This window comes from Mus caroli, chromosome X (assembly GCF_900094665.2).
Source record: "Mus caroli chromosome X, CAROLI_EIJ_v1.1, whole genome shotgun sequence".
Classification (NCBI taxonomy): Eukaryota; Metazoa; Chordata; class Mammalia; order Rodentia; family Muridae; genus Mus; species Mus caroli.
The window spans coordinates 142,006,830-142,018,905 of record NC_034589.1 but is presented as its reverse complement, the minus strand read 5'-3'; positions in this window follow the sequence as shown (position 1 = coordinate 142,018,905).

Sequence of the window (12,076 nt, the reverse complement as noted above, 5' to 3'; positions counted from 1 at the left end):
GAGAGGGAGAGGGAGAGGGAGAGGGAGAGGGAGAGGGGGAAGGAGGAGTAAGGATAGGGACAGGACAGGGGAGGAAATGGAGGGGGCCAAGAGGATAGAGCAGCCTGGGGCCAAGGAGGAAAATAAACAGAAAAATTTGCCTCCTCTAGTTATTATTGCTCCTGAGACAACAAGACTATCACCCAAAACAATACAAGAGTGTCTCCACTCCCCTCTTTTTGTTTTCCCTTTGTAGTTCCCCAGGGGGTACAGTCCCCTGCAAGCTCAGTTAAAGGGAGATCTTTTGCCTCCCTGCTAATGTTGAACCAGCCTTGAGTTCCTCCTGAGTTTCAGAGAGTAACAACTAAGATTACTGGTGGCAAAGGACTTTGGAAGAAGGATATCTATTTAGCTAAGAAGAGAAGACCTGGAAAAAGACGAGGAAGCTTGGTTTATAAGCTCCGCAACATTGAGCAAAAGCTCTCCACATCTCAAAGCACCAGTTTCCATATGGATTTCTTTTACAGAGATTCTGTTAGTCCTTACTTCCCAGAACTGTCAGAAAAGATTAAATAACACACAGAGGAGGCTTTTGCAGTGACTATCAATGTTAAACTTCAGGGCTTCTTTCCCAGAATGGAAGGAACCAAACGGTTTTTCTCTTACTATCTCCATAGTCTTATCAGCAATCAGTCCCTAAAAATCCTACCTCAGCTCCAGTGAGATTAAGGCCTACAAAGCACAGTCCTTGGCATAAAGGAAGCTCTCAAAGGTTAACTAGTGGTAGTATTCTTAACAATGGAACCTCTGAACTTTGAGTCTCCTTTCTGGCTGCAGAAGTTGAAGCAACAACCCATAGTCTTTGTATTTACTACCCTTATATATATAAGCACACTGATTTACAAAAACAGTAACCAAATAGTTTGCTCTAAGACATCCAGAGGCTTAAATTCACCTTAAGAATGTCCAGTGAACCCAGAACCTATGACCAGAATTTAAAATCCTCTAAGGATAATACCATCCCATGCAAGCTCTAGCAAGCCTACAAACTGCTATAAACTTAGTTGTGCCTTAGGCTACTAACTTTATGAGTAAAAAGCTTGATTAGCTGTGGTGCTAGTAGTGGTGGTGGTGCGGTGCCATGTTAGGCTCCTGTGTGTTGGGCTCCCATCGATTTTCATACTACTCAGACTACAGAAGTTACCACACCCATAAGTTGGAAGAAGGAAGAGCCTTCCTTTATAGTCAGCAACCAAGTCAAACCAGAAAAACTGGGAGCCTCAGCCTCACCTGCAGGAAAGGAATAATATCCTTGGCCTTTTCCCTAGAATGTATATTCCAGAGTCAGTATAAGATTTGAATTCTTGCTTTCATATTAAACATATAAACATATGAAATTGCCTACAAATTATTATCCTTAAAATGGGATAGGAATCCCTTAATCACTGAGCTAATCCAGGAATACTAGGTCCCCAAAGTCACAATAAGCAGTTATCATATCCCTATAGAAGGATATGGCCTACTTGCCATTGTATCCCAAACAAGTAAGAAATTAATCTTTACCCCGAGGTCAGTCTATTGCTACTCCTAGAAAGTAAAATGGAAGACTCTGATTGGGGTTATACCTATGGTGAGTTCTTAGAATCTTTCTTAACACAGGCTACTAAAAGTACTGAAGCTTTATCCTATAGTTCTTTAGTTCTGTTTCGCCAGAGAGCCTTGAACTGTAGTAGATCCCTCAAGTCAATAAGACAGATACAGTTAAAGCAGCCTGACAGGGAGGGACGACAGGGCATTACTCTCTCAAGTCAGTACAGCAATGAATGTAAATGAGTATGGCAGGCAGATTAGCAGCAGCAATTCACTGCCTACGATGAGATAAATGGTTTGAGTCTAATTAGTATGCCACGGGGATACACCTGTTTACATGGGTGAAACACACAACTGAAATGGTCAGAGCTGTGTGGCCAAGTAAAAGAAATATGCACAGTGATGCTGAAAATAGAATGTGGGAGACACAAATCCTCACAAAGTTACTCACCCCAGTTACAGAATGTTGAGGCCTGATGATGCTATTTTGCTGGTTTTCACTGTGTGGCATGTACGCCAATACTGCCATAAAGCATCATTTTGGGTGGCACACAGATAAATACTTTCCCATACTGTGTGTTTATTTTGATGGTTACCTTCTATTTACAGAAAATAAAACTGGTTTTCCATTTTCAGTCATGCTATTGTCATAGAAATGTATTTTTATTAAAGTAAGTTCATTTAAAGACTAATAAGTAAATGATGCTACAGATACTGTCGTAGCTCCTGAAAGTAACTCAGACATAATTGATCTTCAGCAAAACAGTGTGAAACTAACTCTTCCAATCCAACAATTCACTTATTGAATAGACATCTTGATTTAGAGGAGGATTTTAATACCCTGCTCTACAAATAAAAATCAAACTTGCCTGTTTCTCCTAGAGCCATGGCAGACTTGGTAATAGGGCTCGGCATTTTCAATGTGGAACTTAGGGAAAGCCACCTGCCCTTATTTCTTGAACCCCCACTTTGTACTAAAAGGCTTTCTTCTGGCTCTTACATCATGATGCACACCTCTCTCATAGGGCTCACTTCCTTTTATTAAATTTATCTTTTTGGTGCAATCGCACTCATTTGATGATTAGCTCCTTGATATCAGGAGTTTAGTGGTCATAGGTCACTTTCTTCATGTTTTTCACTTTTGAGTGTAGTGCCTATACTGTGGCAAATACCCAGTGAAAGCTGGAACAGTGTAATAAATAAAAATAAGAGCTAGGTGTCTTGCATGTTAATGCTGCTATCATCACTTAGTAGCTGCGTGGCATCAGACAACTTATAAAAGCTACCTGGGCCTTGGTTTCATTGTTTGTAAAATGAGAAATGCATATATATATATATTATATATATGCTGCCAACAGGACAAAAGGACACCAAGAAGTTACTATAACGATACATCGATACATGTACTTGGTAAAGAGTAATTTTGCTATTACAAGTTGAGGAACCCTAACCCAGAACTCTAAAAGGCTCCGAATTCTGATGCATTTCTTGAGTCCTTAGATAGTACAAGTAGAAATATCTCTTATCTGCTCTCATAGTATTGTACTTAAAATACAGTTACACTAGGCTGGTTAGGTATGTTGACTGACCAACCTGATGAACTGAGTTTGAGACCCAGAATTCACTTACATGATGAAAAGACAAAACGGACTCTACACAATGGGTTCTCCTACTTCCACACATGTGCACATATGCACACACATACCCATGCCTTAAGTGAATATAAATGCAAAAAGTACATTTTTATTCAATATCATATATAAATTACCCTTTATTTCTATAAGTATGAAACAAAAGTGTTTTATGTTTAAGCATGAAACCTATATCCAACGATATATTACTTATACAATCAATGTATAACTATTCCAAGATCTGAGGGAAAAAAACCCTGCAACCTAAAACACTTCTATTTCCAAGCACTTGGATAAGGGACTCACAAGCTGTATCTGCATTGGACTCAATTACACCTTCTTGGTCCTGAGACTCAACTCTGGAGAAATACAGACAAGACTACTTTTTCCATTTATGGTCATTCAAATGCCTCACCTTCTTCCCTTTCTCATTCCTAGTGGCTCAATCTACTTCTGTAACATCATTTCCACACTCTTGGCTATCTGCTATCTCAGCTAGTTATGACAAATTATAGACTCCCAAATCAGCAAAGCCATCTCACAGAAACCAAGATGCTTTAGCATATTAGTTTACTAGGTAATTAAGTGCAAGACGTAAGTCTATTAACAGAAAAACGGAAATAAGGACAAAGGAAGGTCACTTTACACTTCAATAGAATGAGAAGAGATTCAGTGCTCAACAATAAGACATTAAGTAGCTAAATTGCAGAATGCAATTATAACAAATACACTGCTAGTCAGATTTTGTGTGCAGTCTCTCCAAGTTCATATATTTAAACCTTAATTCCCAAGGTGATGGTATTAAGAGGGAGGGTCCTTGAGAAAGCTATGAGTACTCTTATACAAGGGCATAAGGGAGAGGCTTTGCCCCTTGCCCCCTTTCCATTTCCTCTGCCAATGTGAAGAAAACACTCACACTTCTGGAAGGGCAGCAACAAAGTACCATCTTGAAAGCAAAAAACAGTCCTTATACAATACTACAAGATCCTTGATCTTATATGTACTGGGTTTCAGAACATTGAGACATACACTTTTATTGTAAATTTAGCCAATAAGTGATACTATTATAGCAGCATAAAGGATATAATATACAGACATCAGAATTTATGCTTTTAGCTATGCAGAGTGGCACATGCCCATAATCATAAATACCTGAGAGGCAGAAAGAACACAAATTGGAGTCCAGTCTTGGCTGCTAAGCAAGGTCCTGTCTCAAAGTAAAAATACGAATAGTAATATACTCCAGTCAGAATAGGCTTGCTTAATTTTGAGAAGCCAAGTCCTAGGTTCAATCCCCCCAGAACTGCTAAAAAGAAGGAAAGGAAGGGAGGGAGGAAAATGAAAGTAAATTAACTTTATCAATACAATACATCCATGGCTACATAAAATATTATGTAATATTGAGTTGAACAGTAAGACACAAAAGTACAGTGTCATTAAATTTATTCACACACACATTTTTTGTAACAGAAATAACATGTAGCATTAAAAAGAACTACTTACAGAATTATCTGAAATTTTATCTACTTTATTTAAACTAATTTTTATAATGATCATGAATTACTTTTAGAATTGGAAAATATGAGTTGAACATACATTATTGTTCTAGTGAATTTAATGTTTTCACTGTACGTATACATACAACAAGCAGATATAAATTAAGTTTTAACCTCTAATTGGTTTTCCTGACAACATTTGCCATCTTGAACTGCAGTTATGATTGAACAATCCAAGTCAGAAATTTCTCAAAGTATCTGTCTCAAGACAAAACCTATTTGTTGCTAAGTATGTGCTACAAGAAAGGCCTGCAGAAATAACCAATGGTTTTCTCCATAATGGCATCTCTTCAACCAGCATATGCCACCTGATAAAGACAATGCTTTGTGAGCCAAAGTTCACAAATCTTGGCAGAATGTTCTTCCACACTCACATGTTTGGCAAATCAATTTTCCTTAGCAACAATAATCACAATTTCTAATTGTGTATACTATGCATTTCTGTGATGATCTATTTCTTCTATGCCTGCTTCTCCCACAAGACCTCATTGTAAGAAGGCAGAATGTAGGTCAGATTTACTCATGGATGTAATTTAGTTCTTGGGCAAAAAGTAATTGCTCAATAAATATTTGTTAATTTCACTGAGTGGATAACTAAATCATTGATTTTTTTTTAAAAAATGTTATGCTTATCTATTTTGTTTTTAAAAAGGGTCTCTTTGTGAGACGTGGTCTGATCTCAAACTCACTATTGTTCCCAGTATATATGCCATTGTTTATCTTTAATAACTTTAATTTGACCCATATTTATCTTTAACCTCTCTGATCTACAACGTTTCCCGATGATATTTGGATGATGTTTTGATGCGAATAGGGTCACTTGTAGAAGCTTCTTTTTCCAAAATGAGAACTAGAAAAAGAACTTGAGGAAGAAATCAGTCAAAAGTTCTATAGTAGTAATAGTACAATTCAAACTGGGTGCTTGCTATATGCCTATCACTGTTCAAAACAGTTTACAAATAGTAAAACAATCCCTGCAGTAACCCTGTAAACACCATTGTCTCTACAGAGTAGAAATTGAGACAGAGGGAAGTAAAATTTGTGCAGATCACATATCAGAATTACCAATCCAGTTGTTCTGACAGTATGCATACTCCAGGCTAGCTTTCAACTCTCTACTTCATCCTCACCAGTGTTAGGATTCTAGGCATGTACCAACTTGCCCACCCGGATAAATTTACTGTATTTAGATTCAAAGAAATCAGGACATACCATAGGGTCCTCAAAAATAGACCTTTGACATCAATTAAGAAACTTCTGAATTTATATATATTTTTCCAAATAACAGTCCATTTTCCAAACCCATATCTGTCCTTGATTGTGCTATGCTGAAATGATAGAACTGGGGGGGGGGGGTAATTCCTGTACTAATAAATAAAATAAAATAAAAACAAGATGTACTTTTTCATGATGACAAAGGCATTTACTACAGAATGTTTTGAATGTACAGATTTCTTAAAAACTAATCCCCGCAATTCCAGTCTTACTGCTCCCTTTTTAGCATGCCAGAAAAGTGTGCACTTTTTTGCATAAAACAATCATTATGGCTTATTATGTTCAATAAGAAGATATAATTTAACTTAAATTATTTTTTACCAAAGATACAAATCAGAACATTAAAAAGAGAAACAAAAAAAAATCAGATTTTTTTTCCAAAGGACTCTCTGAGCTACAACTTCATACAGAGATGACTCTGTGCTTAAGAGCATGTACTGCTCTTACATAGGGCCTGAGTTTGGTTTCCAGAATCCACATCAGGTAACCATCTGTACCTCTAGCTCAGGGGGGATCTGACACATCTGGCCTCTATGAGTACCTGCAAACACGCACATACACATACAAACACACACACACAGAGGCAGAGAGACAGAGCTCTTGGAACACAAAGCTCTAAATGAGATGTCTCCATCAAATCCTTCCCCTCAGTGGTCAGAAAGGAGAGGCAGAAAGAGTGTAAGAGCCATAGGGGATGGAGGACACCAGGAAGCCATTTAACTCAATGTGAGCAAAGCTGATGCAAACTCACATCAGTTTAATGGTAGTTTTATATTATACTTTGTTTTAAAAAAATTGATTATTTAAAAAAGAGCAGGCTATTATATAAATTTGTGCATGAAACATGAACTAATTAGGTTAGATAAAAAGCTATGTAAATAACATCTCTTTGTGAAAAATAAGTGTCTCACACAGAACTAAGGTTTATGACAGTTCTTAAACCTCCAGATCATGGACCTCACACTTCAGCTTAGAGACTCATCTGAATGTCTTCCTACAATCCAGATTGTGGAGTCCTAGTCTCATTCTGATACAGTAGGTTACTGGAAGGACCCCCAAATTGTCATTTCTAGGTTTTCAGGAAAAGCTGCTGTTTCTATTTCAGAGACCACACTTGGAATACCATGGGGCCATGGGAACATGCATTCTGTTACTGTGCAACTGTTCTATGACTGCTAGACACTCTTACCATATACACAGCAACTACTTTTTGCTGCTACCCATAGCAAGGAATTATTTCTATCATTAATTGTAAAACATTCTTTCCATGGAAGCAGCTAAAAATAATGGCTACCATATTAGGACACAATAGACTATATACTCCATTTAGACTATATACTCCATTTACTTCCCACTACAACACTGAGATTCCTATTTTACTCCAAGATCTACTGATAAATAACTAAAGACAAAAGTAGCTCTGAAAAACACAACAGGATAATAGTAATAAAATTAATAATGAAGAAGCAGTGGCTAACAAGAATTGAATGATACACTAAGCAAACTGTTCATCTTATTTAAGCCATGTCATCATCCTGAAAGTTGTCCCTGTTTTTTTTTTAACCAAGTACTTGCTAGATTATATGTGCACTTCATCCCTAATGCCTCTCAATATTGACTCAGTCTCAACCTTTCCACAATTTTTAGTTAGGTGGTAGAGGAGAGAGGCAGGAATGGGGAGAAATAAAAAATAATAATAATAAATAAAATAAAATAAAATAAAATAAAAAGAATGGGGAGAAATGGAAGGAAAAGACATTAGGCAGAAGAAGGACATCAGTGGCCTTCTCTACTACTGGTTCTCATCTCATCAGAGTATCCCTAGAGTCTAGCCTCCTGTTGATGGTTCTTGTTCATTATGGCATGCTATTTTGTGTGTGTTACTGGGAATTAAACCTGTGAAGCTATGCACGCTAGGCAAGAATGAGGCACTGACTGAGCTTTATCTGCAGCCTTGTCATATTTTTGTTTTCATGTTTGTACCTTTCGTGCTCTATTTGTTTGTTTTTGGTTTTGTTTTTCATTTTGAGACAAGTCTCTAACTTGCCTGCACTGGTACTGAATTTCCTCTTTATCCCAGGCAGGCACCACAATTGTATCCTGTCTGCCAAAATACCTAGAATAAAAGGCCATTACAGGGTTAGTTTTATTATGGGTGCTATAAAGTAAATCTGGCCCCTTTAGTAACAACCAGGTTTTAGTTGCTGACCCATACCTGGGATTTAGAGACCATTGTGTTTGTCTGCATAGAACATTTGATAAATTGACCCTTCCTACTAGCATAGCTGTGATAACTGGTCACCAACCATGTAAGTTTAAGGCCACTGTCTTCTATCCTAGCCTATCATAGGGTGAGCCTGAAAAATAGCTTGGTCAAGGCCTTGCACTTACAAAATATATCAAAGTTAGACTTATGCCCTATTACCAAATTGCACCATGGAAGAATTCATCGTTTAAATTCAAATGTGGAGTCTATAGTTAGGTAATTTAAAAGTAATTATATCTTTTTTTATGAATTTCACAATTTAAAAAAATATTCCTTTTACCTTTTGAGATTATAATATATCATTTCTCCTTTCCCTTTCCTATGTATCTTCCTTGCTTTATTTCAATTTCAAGGTCTCCTTTTTCATTAATTGTTGTTACATATATATATATGTGTGTGTGTGTGTGTGTACATGTTTGTATGTGTGTGTATTTGTGTATGTGTGTATTCCTAAATAAGTAAGGACAACCTGCTCAATCTATACTTATCTGTATATTTTTCAGGGCTGACAGTTTGGTATTGGATAACCAACTGGTGTGCTCTTCTTTGAGAGAGACTATTTCTCTCACTCTCAGCATTCCCTAGTTGCCTGCAGTTCATTGTGTAGAATGGGCTTTTATCCATCCACTGTAATGTGTCTATTGTTGTCTTTGTTCCAATGTTTAAATAGTCATGTTGGTGAGACTCTATGAGTGTAAATTCTGAAATATGGAGGAGACACAATCTCATAGCAAATACCCCGCTCCCCTCTCAAAATCCTCCTGCCCCATCTTCTACAATAATCCCTGCGCCTTAGATGTGAGAGTTAAATTATAGTTGTATCAATTGGGACTGAGCTCCACAACTCTGCTTTTTAATTGGTTGCAGTTTTTTCTGCAAATGGCCTTCATCTTGTGTATAGAGAAGTTTCCTAGATCAAGGGGTGAAGACTATGCTTGTCTTGGTTAATTTTTCTATTGCTGTGCAGACACCATGACCAAAGTAACTCATAGAAGGAAGAGTTTTGGGCAGAACTTGCAGTTTCAGAGACTTAAGAGTCCATAACCATCATGGTTGGATGCATAGCAACATGCAGTAGGCATGACGCTGGATGAACAGCTAAGGACTTACATCTGATCCACTAGCAAGAGGCAGAAAGCTAACTATGAATGACAAACCTCAAAGCCCACCAACCATGACAAACCTCCTTCAACAAGGGCACAACAACTGGAGACTAAGCATTCAGATATCTAAGCATATGGGGTAGGCAGGGCACTGGAGCACTAGCTGAGACCTTCCATCTGTATGCATGTTTCCAAAAAGAAATACAAAATGTACACTTTAAAGAGAAAAAGAACACTTGGAAATATAATGCCAAAGCCAGTGTTTGTGCTGAAACAGATAAAACTGAATAAAGGGAGAGATACCCTCAGGGCATGACCTCACCCATCTAATCCTGCAACTAGTAAAAACAAAAGGCCTGGGTAATTATCTGTTCCTACAGGGTAACAAACAAAAGTTTGTGCAAATGTAGTTCAAGAAAGGGGCCAGAGGCCATGCCCAGCTGGCAGCAGAACTTGGGAACATCAGCCACCTGGTTCATGGAAGGTTTGGGAATCTTCCTCTGAGTCCAGGGAGGCCACTGTGGGAAGCTCTGGGAAGTGAAGCAAGAATTGCATTAGAAACTGCAGGATGTTAGGAGATGCCAGAGTCCTGGGATATACGCAAAGGCAAACTGCATACATAGAATGGAAACAGCCCAAAAGAGAGAAGTGTGCCATATCAGACTTAAGAGCTTCAAGATTTGGAGTTTGCCTTGCTGTGTTTTTAACTATGTGTTTGTCCTCTCCTTCTTCACTATCCCCTCATCTCTCCCTTTTGGAATAGTAATGTATATTCTATGTTGAAAGTATTCAATTTTTTTTAAATTTCCTAGGGGGTTACAACTAAGAGATCACCTTGAAACTTCTGAATTTGGACTTTTAAACTATGTTGAGACTGTGAAAGACTACAGAACCTTTTTAAGTTCTACCTGCATTTTGCATTATAAGTCCGTAAGCCTATGGGGCCAGGGAGTAGAATGTCATAGTTTGAATATGAATAACTTCTTTAGCCTTTTATATTTGAATGCTTAGTCCCCAGTATTTGGGAAGGAATAAAAAGTGTGACCTGGAGGAAGTGTGTCACTGGGAATGGGCTTTTAAAACGTCAAAGCTATTATCATGCTATTATCAGTTAGCTCTTTCGGCCTAATAAGTGGATTGTGAATTATATGTAAGATCTCAGCTACTGCTCCAACATGCCTGTCTATCTGATGCCATGCTCCCCACCATAAGTGTCATAGACTCACCCTCCAAAACTGAAAGGGTATACTAAATGCTTTCTTCAATAGGTTGCCTTAGTCATGGTATCTTAGCATAACAATAAAAAAGTAACTGAGGATAAAAGGACAAATATGTGTAATATAATGCATCTAGGAATTATGCTGGTTTAGTAAAGTGGTAGTTGGAGGTTCTCTTCCAAGATCCATGACTTCACTTGCCCTGGGTCATTTTCTAGGTTTCCAGTACCAGACACAATCTCCCTTTTGTTGGTTACTGCCACTGGTTTGAATGCCACTACTACACCCTTAGGACTATTATATCCTGATGCTCCTTATTGTGCTTCATAGGTATTATAACTAGGTAGGATTGCTAGCTGCTTCCCTCCTTTAAAATACCAAATGGTACTTTCTCATACTACAAAGGCTACTCCTCAGAGAGCAGGCTTTTGTGTCTGTTCCAGTTTAGGAGCTTCTGGGCTCTATGTCTTAAGTGGATGGTGTTTTCAGCAATAGGGACTTCCCTTCTTCCTCTGGGGGACAGCAATAGCAGGAAGAAAGAGAGCCACAGGGCCTGGCTTGGGCTTTGGAAACCCCAAAGCCAACTCGCTCCTGAGACACAATTCCTCCAACAAGGTCACACCCATTCCAAAAATGCCACATTTTTAATCTGTCTCTAAAGACCAAGGTTCAAATATTTGATCCATAGGAGCCATTCCTATTCATACCACCTTATCTGGGGACCATGTACATTTTGGAAGTATTTCTTAGCCATTTTTCTTTCTTCTCAGGTCCTAGTCCCAATTTTTTGAATAGGTCATTTGGGGTTTTAGTAAGTTTGTTTGTTTTCTGACAATTTGGGTTTTTTTTTAATTCTTTATATATTCTGGATATTAATGCTATGTCAGATGTATAGCTGACAAAGATTCTTTTCCATTCTGTGGGCTTCCTCTCTACTTGACTGATTCTTTAACTGTGCAAAAACATTTTAGTCTTATCACTGCATCACTTGTCAAATGTTTGTTTATCTTGACTGTTGGGCAAATAAGTCTTATTGAAAATGTCCTATCCTACACACACACACACACACACAGAGGGGGGGGGGATAGATATTACCTACATTTCCTTCTAGCACTATTTCAGGTTTCAAGTTTAGGTCTTTGACCTGTTTTGTGTTAGTTTTTATACAAGATGATAGATACAGGTCTACTTTTATTCTTTTGTATGTGGACAGGCAATTCTCCCAGAACCATTTATTGAACATGCTTTCTCTTCCCCAGGTTATTTTTTTGGTTAAATATTCAGTGGCTGAAGTTATGTGTACTCATGTTTGGGTCTTCACTTTTCTTCCATCGGTTTACATATCTGTTTCTGTGCCAGTAAACATAATGTTTTTGTGACTATTTCTCCATGGAAATCCCTCTAGCATTGGGGTGGGAGGATTACAGTTTACTACTTTCTAGTAACACTCTATCATGAA